General features: G+C 29.3%; 1 protein-coding gene across 1 annotated transcript in view; it reads right to left on the reverse strand.

Annotated features, from left to right (window-relative positions):
• The window catches only part of LOC123008869 (5-hydroxytryptamine receptor-like), a 145,106-nt gene extending 137,189 nt beyond the window's left edge, over nucleotides 1-7,917 (reverse strand). Inside the window, exon 1 of the mRNA XM_044404902.1 lies at nucleotides 7,669-7,917. The gene's annotated coding sequence lies outside the window, so the exon portion shown is untranslated. The remainder of the gene's footprint in view (nucleotides 1-7,668) is intronic.
• Nucleotides 7,918-9,583: the final 1,666 nt, after the last annotated feature.

Genomic DNA, 9,583 nt, shown 5'->3' on the forward strand with positions numbered 1-9,583 from the left:
TAACATTGAACAGAGTTACAATTTGGGATAAAGCTTCCTTGTTTCCTCTATAGCAAAAAAAACTTGGAAAATTATTTTTCCAACAGAAATAAATAGAGTCAAAGTGCAAACTTTAAACCCTCATAACTTTGAAATTTTTATAGATAAAATTTTTTAAACATTTTTTCCATGTTCCTGGTATCTTATCTTACTTAAAATTTTTCTCTGGAGCGCAAGTTGTGACACATTTTTGTATTTTTGTTAATTCACAATTACCTTTTTACAGTAATTAATTAATTACCTAAGTTATTAACTAAGTTAGAAATAGTTTTTTTATTCTTATCGTAAATGAGGTTATGTCATTTTTGTACTTCTGCATCTATTAAAATATTTTTTTAACTTCATACTCGTAATATGAAATATTTGTTAAAATAACAAAGACACTGCAAAGAAAAAGGAAAAAGTGTTGAAATTTGCCCAACTACTGGTAGTATTTAATGAACATGAAATAAACTCATTTGTTGTTTTGACAGTTTTGAGTGTTTTGACAGACAGAAGAATTAGAGGTCAGATTATTCTGATTTTTTTTTATGAGGAAGTTTAAGTCTTTTTTTATTTAATTTTACATTAATTTCATCTCGAAATGCTTCCGTTAATACTTGTGATGATAATAGTTTAAAGTAATAATATTCTAGACATACTATTGGTATCAATGGAATACCCTCCATATCAGTATTTACCCACCTAATCCATTATTGCCCTTAGTCTATAATTATGAATATGATTATTGACTACTAGGAGAGAAAAACAACTTCACAACCTCCACAAACTAAATAATGGTACTTTTTAGAACTAGTAGTCTTAGCGGACCTTTATACCTTCTAAAGATATGTCTCCCAAATTTTATGTTTTTATATTTGTTTAAATGCTTACACCATATTCTACCCTTTTAGAGATTCATTTTTGAAAAATCTTCTTTTAGCAAACTTCTACACCCTTAAGGCAAATTTTATGTTTCTCCTTTTGTTTAAACGTTTACACCCAATTTCACCCCCTTAGACCTTTTAAAGAACATATCTTCTGAATTTCATGTTTCTAGCTTCAGTGGTCTAGGGTGTGCGTTGTATGTCAGTCAGTCACGGAACTCTTTTATACAGCCTGTTCCGTTTTTATTGTTACAAATTTAAAAAGGTGATAGAATATTCAATTTAAAGACAAAAGTTTCCTATGAACATGTGTCAAAAATGTTATGTAAGCGAGCACTATTGCAGAATACATAAAATCATAAAAGTTGGTACAGATGATAACCTTTAAACACCTGAACGAATTCAAATATCAAATGTCGAAATTTTTAATCATGAGCATCTTAAACGGTAAAACGAATTTAATTTTTAATTTTTCTCCTCGTTATGGTCTACAGGGTGATTTATCTCAGCTCAGGTCTTCTCAGTTATTATTATTATTCTCAGGTAGCTCAGTTATTATTTAAAAAAAAATTGATATTTTGTAAACTTTATTTATATTCTAGAGCGCATTTCAGGAAAATATTTTTGTTTATACAGGGTGGCCCAAAAACAAGTTACAATACAAACTCTTTTTTAAAATGTATTACACAAAAAGTTAAGACATCTGGAAAAAAAATTACCACTGTAAAAAGGAAAGTACGAACTTTTATTACTGAAGTCGAAAAGTTAAAAAAATGACGAAGTTTCTTAAAAGCACACTTAATCAGCCATGATTAAAAACACCAAAAATTAAAAAAATTGTAAGGGAAAATGCAAAATATTAATATTTGTCAACATTATTTGATATTATTGTTTTCCACTGCCTACTTTAATAAATACTTTATTTGGCGAATATCTCAATAACTGATAGTTTTAGGCATATGGTAGTACTAAAACATTTTAAAAGACAATTAAACAAAGAATCCAAAAGTGGTATAAAATACAGGGGATTCTATTTAAAAAATTAAAGTTGATGTCACTTCCGGTGAATTAAAACAGCATTGATTTAGCATCTATCCCAAACGATAAAAGACAGAAAATGTTCAACTTTGTTCTAAGAAGTATTGTCATAATTTAAAATAATAATAAAAATAATGGAGTTATAGCTTGGGGCGTTTTTCATAATACAGCCTGTATACATATAGATTTATATTTTTATTTCCCAGAAATGGCTTTTATTACTATTACTATTATTATTATTATTACAAAAAGAAAGCCGGAAATATTTTACAGCCCCAATTTTTTAAATATACAGTTACATTCGGAGCGATGAAAGCCACCTATGGCATCATCAATTTTTTCGATTTCATCACTTTAAAGAACAAAATCTTACAGAAAATATTAATTATATTAACATGCGCGACAAAGCCTTTGCATTATTCGCTGAATAGAACCGAACTTCTAATACATCGAGGGATATAAATAAAAGATATGAACTCCCTTGTCGATAAGTATAAAGTATTCATTTACTGCATGGCTTCATTACTGCAATTAAAAGGGTTTGCAATCAAAATTTCAGATAAAGGCATGAGAGATCCAAGAAAACAAGCATCATAAAAAAAATTGACACTCACATATTTTTAACGACACTAAATCAGGATGTAATATAATAACGAAAAAAGTTGAATTACATTTAGCTATTACTAGGGTGTTTATCACATTCTGTTTTATGTTTTATATGCCAGTATACTTTGATTAATTTTCATTGGTCAGCTTTTAAAAAAATTAAAATACGCATTTAATTGCTTTAAAAGCCTGAGCCATAATTATACAGTATGTCCTACGCCAGACTACACACCCTCGTAATTTTGTCATTCGTAGGTTGGCAATGATAAAAAAACTTGTGGGCGTTTCAAAGTAAATATTTTTGACTTTTGTTTGATTTTCAACACGGGATGTTTACGACGAAGAAAAATTGGTGAAATAAACTGTAATTTGAGTGAAATTAAACCAACTGCAATTCGCATATATAATTTTATTTTAAAGCATAATTAGCAACGTTTGATGTAAAAAAGGTCGAGTAATTAAATTTAAGTAGAGTTTGGTGTGTGTTTATTGTTTTGGTAAGATGATTGCAAATTCCAGGTTTGGGTTTCGGGTAAATTAAGCAATTAAATGGACATTTCCCTAATTAATTCCCAGTGTCTATTCACCTATACCTATCCTTGGTAGTTTATGAAACAGTAATAAGCAACTAAGTTTCGATTTCTTGATCAAAATTAATAAATTGAATGAATAATGAAGTGCTCGCAATCCTTTAATTACAATTCTAACTAATAACTCTCCAACACTAAAGGTGTACTTTATGCTTTTTTTGAGTACTAAATACAAATATTTTAAACGTATTTTATTTATTTTAGAGAAATTTTGGGAAAATTGCAAATGAAATTTTGAAATAGTTATTTACGAACCGATTGCGAATGAGTGAATACATCGCGCATGAGTGCATTATTTGAAGCACGAGCGACGAAAGAATGAGTCCTTCATTTGGGCGAATGCGCCGAATATGTATTCGCAAATCCACGTATGCACAATATTTTTTGAAACAAAGATTAACATATTTTCTTATTAATAAAATAACTGTTAACAATACATATAGTGAATAATAGATGGCGCTTGTCTATGCGTTTGCCAAAATGTCACTCAAATTAAAAGTGATTTATTTCACTCTTTCATAATTTTCAACATCCAAATTAGAGAAATAGGTTTCTGAAAACCACATTTTGTTATTGTCACGTCAAATTTATTATTTCAAAGTGCACAAAAGGCGGGTGCTTATTGGAACAATAACTTTATAAATTGCAATTTGACTTTAAACTCCTTCCAATAAAAACTAATAGTATATTAAGCATCAAGAAAGGTAAGGACATTTTACCGATCGAAGACAATTGTTGTCTGAGCTCGGGAAGTCCTTAACATTCGTGATGCTTATTACATTTTTTGTGCGATTGAATTTTGTTAGTTTTTTTAATAAAATATCTAAAAAATGTTCTATAGCGCCAAAATATTTTGGCGTTATAGAACATATTTGAATGCTTACCGACTTAGCAACAATAAACAAAATACTTACTGCCAAGTTTAGGATAGCAACGAGTAAATACTTACTGTCTTGGAAACAAACTAGTAAACAATCGAATAGAGTAATCGGGCAAAAATGGTTTTACAAATCCAAATAAAAATTTAAAAAAAATTATAGACAGTGTAATTATCAAATTACCCATCTGAAAATTTCTTTATAAATCACTTCGACCTTGCCGCGCACACATTTTTCATACAGGTCACGCTCATCATCAATAAATTTCATAAAAATTTACTGTGTTGATGAAAATGCTAGCAGAGAGCTTTTTTTCGATTCAACTCAATCTCCCAACAAATGCCAACGCTTTCATGGACCACCTGATCGCCGGTTCTGACTTCGTGTATACCATACATCAAAGTGAAAGAGCTTTTTAGAAGCACAATTCGAAATGTTTAATATTACCGTCAGATAAGATTTTTTTAGCAGAATGACCACCGACTGAGATTTTAGTGTTTCGCAAAAAATTACTTGACTGCTGACAAAGAAATAAAACGCTCAGGGTGACTTATTTTTCAACTTTGTAGCTAAAAGACGATTTTTATACCTTTCAGAGCTTTGGAAAAAGAAAGAAATCGGAAATATTAAATAGGGCGTTCACATTCACCCAATTGAGAAAATCAAAAGCAGTCTTAACCTGTTTAAAACAATTATAATTTTACAATTATTAATTTTCTCCAGATTTATTATCTCTGATATTTATTTTTTTTTATTCTTTATCTACTTGCAGTGCTTGCACCATTGTGGTCCTGTTTTATTCCCATTTTTATTACTTTCTAAACAAAAAATAAAACTTAAAGCAGAGAGTAAAACATCTTTCATCAAAGTACCTTTGGCAATATGGTAATATTAAATTATTTAGAAAAAAAATATATGAAAATTGACAAGTCTCACGTCTTGGGTCTATAGATAATTCAATAATGTCAACTTAATTTCAAAGTCACAAACTACTTTGATCGGAAATTTAACTGAAAGCGTGTTACATTTGAACACTAATATGTAACAAAAGTTTTCAAATAAATTGGACACTAACATAAAGAAAACATGGAAATTCTATATAAATAAGCTAAATAAATACTAAATTTTTGTTTTAAAAATTATAATAAATAACAAGCTCACGTAAGTTTCAGAAAATTTGTTTTCCAAAAAGAACAAAAAATATTATAAACAAAATATTTTTATTAGTTTTCAAAGTTTAAAATTAAACAAAAATTATTTTTTCATAGCCACATTGAAATAAATAAAGTCATTTAAAAACACGACCAAAAGTTTCAAATTTCTTGTAAAACCAACTCTAAATTTGTTTTAAACATATTTGAATATTATAATTCCTGCAGTTTCTGTCATATCTCATAAAACCCAAATTATTCGTTTAGATAGGATATTCATCCGAGAATTCTCGATAAGCCTCGTTTTACCTCGAGCTAATTTAACTTTGTAAAATTCTCCAAGGTGTTTCCATTCTTTGTAAAAAGGTTGTTTATTTTGTTCTGTCATTCTCTTCCAGTACTAAATTAACACTTGTTTAATATAAAGAAACAATCAACAAGGAATTATTGCCAATAAATGGAATTCGGTTTCCTTATTCCACAGGTAGAAAATCCGTTTAAAGTGATCAACAAAAAAGTGGTTCGATTTAATTAACGCCGCCTGCGACACAACCATAGCAAAATAATTAAAGTGCAATTTAAATTAATGAAGGTGTCTTCCCTTTTCCTCGAGTTACAAACATTTAAGGACTCTAGTTGGGGTCATGACTCTTTAAAGACAGTTTAGAGCAAAGGATCTGAGCTGAGTCCTTGTACGTAAATCCTTGAGAGTCCTAACGGTCATTTCTATAAATCGGGGTCAACAAAAGGATAAATTTAAATGCTGCAAACATAATTTGTACCTGGATTCCGGTACATTTAGAATACAATTCAGGTGAGCATCAGTTTACAAATCTTACGTTACACACTTGATGATTTAAGCAAACCATAATCATTTCAACAAACAAAAACAGATTTGTGTAACAAAATCAATAAAACAGGTAAATCAATTTAATTAAGTTTATTTATTTGTTTCCCCAAATTTAAACCCATTGTTCGTCTCAGATGTTTAATTCTATTTTAATGATTAAATAATATCGACAGTCTTCCGCCGCGTTAATTAGTACAATTGTTTACCCTGGAAATCAAATTACAACCCTGAAACAAAGTACACACTGTGTAGCAACGCGTTAATTAAGGAAAAAATTGGCTCTTACATCAACCTGATTTAAATAACTTTTCACAAAATGTCGCCCCTGATAAGAAGTGCCTAACGCCCTTTATTGCTTTATAAACCACCAAAATTTCTAAAAGAACGGTCACAACTTTTGTTATCTTAGTTTAACGCTTCAACTTTAATAATATTCAAGTCACCGTGGACTCAAATTCATTATCATTAAAGTTTAGAAAGCTTACTTTTTTACAAAAAAACGACCCAATTAATAATTTCTGACATGTGGTACTGACATGATTAAAAAAGTTAATCGATGTACCCTCGAGAAAATTATTAAACTTTACTAAAAGCATTTTAAAAACTTTAATTACTCAGTTTGCTTTAATTTTTGATGATATGTAATCAATAGAATTGGGTCGAAAAATGGAGAAAGTTATAATGAACAAATATTGAATTAAATGAAGTAAAACTTGAGAATAAAGGTTGGTGGAATACGAGACACAAAATTTTTTCATCCGGTGTTGGGTTACAAATTCTAGGTTAAATCTTGTTTGACAATTTTTAGTTTTTAAGCTTTATTTTTTTGAATTAATTTCAGGCCATACTAATTAAGTTTATCTTAGCAGTTAGGATGTGTATTATGGAAACTTAATACAAAGTCAAATAGTTTACAAAATAAAAATAAATTAATTCCCCAGTTTGCGTTTATATGAAGTTCCATCCCACAATACCGCATTCTCTCCACTGTCCGTAAATAGAATATAAACTCACCGTACACAACGTTAAATTTTCTCAATGCCCTATATAATATGTTTATAAACAAAACTTCTTACAAAGTCAAGGTTAATAAATAAATAAATTAGGAACTGTCTCAAAAATCCTAAATTTAATCAAACGTCAAAGTTATAACTTTTGTTTTCTAATTAAATTTTATGTTATCTCATTTTTTTCTCTTTAACAAACAATGTTAAACCTAAACAAACTTTTCATCCGATTCGTTTTGAGGAAATTGTTTTCAAAATTTAAAAGCTTTTAGAGCTTTCAAATATGGATGAAATAAATTATTTTTACCAAGATGATAAGAATTTAAAGTGGAATTTAAAATTATTTCCCAGGCTTATAGGTAAAATTTGTAATTAAATTATCGATCATCTCGTTTCTCTCGTTTCGAACACTTATCGCTAATCATACAGAACACCACTAGAGAGAATATTAATTAAGAGGTATTCACCCGCAGCAAATAATATTTTAATAACACAATTATCTTCACGAGATAAAACAGACTTAATTATTACCTAATGACTTAGTACACACTAGTTTAAATATTGTATTGTTTTATTAAACAAAGACGAGACGCTACATGTATATATTTTTCGCTTTGAATTAATATAAAATAAAAAAGCTCACCTTATTTTCATGTTGCGGCTAAAATAATGCGAAGATTGTGACAGTTTGTGTTCAACAATTCACCGAAGACTTAAGTCACATGTTTGTACACTGAAACTACGCTAAGTTTATTACAGGACGAATAACTCCACATATTTGTTCGTATGACAAACACTATACGATCTAATTAACAACAATTACAATAGAAATTCAAATAAAAAAATGTTCCGAGAACTCAGTTAAACAGTTGCGAGAAAGTTGAGCGCCAAATGTAACAATTCGAAAGCTCGGCTCGCATCCTGAAAACTACTGAAAACAGGCAACCCGCGCGCCTGAAAGATAAGATTGGTCAACGCAAGCGCAACAAGACGGCCCTGCCCAGCATCCCGACGCGTCTGAGCAACTAGTATTGCACGTTGCGTGTCTGGTACATTTTCGCTCGGTAATAGAGACTTGGAAAGTAAAATCGGCCTTCACAGGATCGAGGAACTTGAAAATAGTTTCAACAAACAAGCAAAACATATAGGGAGCCAAGAACAATCTCAATCAAAGCATCAAGTGAAAAGTTACTTTTTCTTGAAAAAAATCTTTAAAAAACTACTACCTACGTTTATTTTGTACTAATAAAAATATGCTCTAAATTGGAGAATCAAGGAAGTTTTAATTTTTCAGCTTTTTTTTCAATTCTCTAAAGCTGCAACTGTAGAGGTTTTAATTTACAAAAACCATTCCAAAAATACATTATCCAAATCAGAATTACCCGAAACTGATACACAGAATTTCGTACATACAAGAGGTGAACCAAAAGTATGGAACTAAGAGGTTTTTTTAATATTTGTCCTTAGAAAATAAATTAATAAAAATTAAAGTGGTATAAAAAATGTGATCGTGTTTTCAGTATAAAATTTTGCTTTTTTTTTTAATTATATGCGATTTTTTTTTGTCAAATAAACCAACGAATTTTACTTTCGATAAAAATAATTATTTGTTTTGTAAAGATCATTGGTTTTTATCTGCAATTATTGTATATTTATTATGTAGTAGATATTTTTTTCTTACTATAACTGTGTTTGCTTTATTTGCATTCAAAAATAATTTGCAAACATTATTGTATTAAAGTTAGAAGCAATTTTTTGGTTATAATTTGTTTATTAATAGGGTAGACAGTTTTCCAATACCTATGATTTTTTTTAATACACAAAAATAAAAGTTGATGATTAATTTAGTTTTAATAAACTAACTGAACTGAACAATTATTAGCAAAAACAAATTCATAAATTTGTATCAATTGCTTTGCGATTGCAATATCTTGGATGCAAACATCTCAATAATAATTTGATTTAAATATTCTTTTTTTGGAAAGGCTGCCACGAGTTCAAAAAAAGGTAGCACGTCTACTTGTTTGAATTGAATAAAAATTAATAATGAAATTATTTAATTTGCCATTTACAACTTTTTCAAAAAAAAAATATCAAGCATCAGTTTTCGTAAAATATCAGACAAACTACAAATTATTTATTTGGTTTCATTAAGAAATCACTTTTGCTTATTGATACTGAATTAAAAAATCTGGTGTGAACATCACACGACTTTCCTTATCCTACTTATTTGGAAAATATCCTTACGGCAATAATTTAGTGTTGGAAATCCGAGTAGCAAACGTAACGTTTGCGTTAGTGTCACCTCCCAAATTACACGCGAAATAGATCATAGTTGTCGTGGGTGCGAGTCTGAGATGCAATTTTTTTTAGTTCGGTACCCATTATTATTTTTATTTTATCACATTTTACTGTTTAATAAAGTATATTTCATGATTCTAAGATTATGTAGATTATGTTATTAGGAGTAAAAGTGAGTTTATGTGGCTCAGCTGAATCCATTTGCCTCACTCCGTTCGGCAAAATGAACGTTCAGCTTCGCCACATAAACTCACTTT

Source organism: Tribolium madens, unplaced genomic scaffold (genome assembly GCF_015345945.1).
Source record: "Tribolium madens isolate multiple individuals breed KSU strain unplaced genomic scaffold, Tmad_KSU_1.1 Scaffold_19;HRSCAF=116;Tcas5.2_LG9, whole genome shotgun sequence".
NCBI classification, from domain to species: Eukaryota; Metazoa; Arthropoda; class Insecta; order Coleoptera; family Tenebrionidae; genus Tribolium; species Tribolium madens.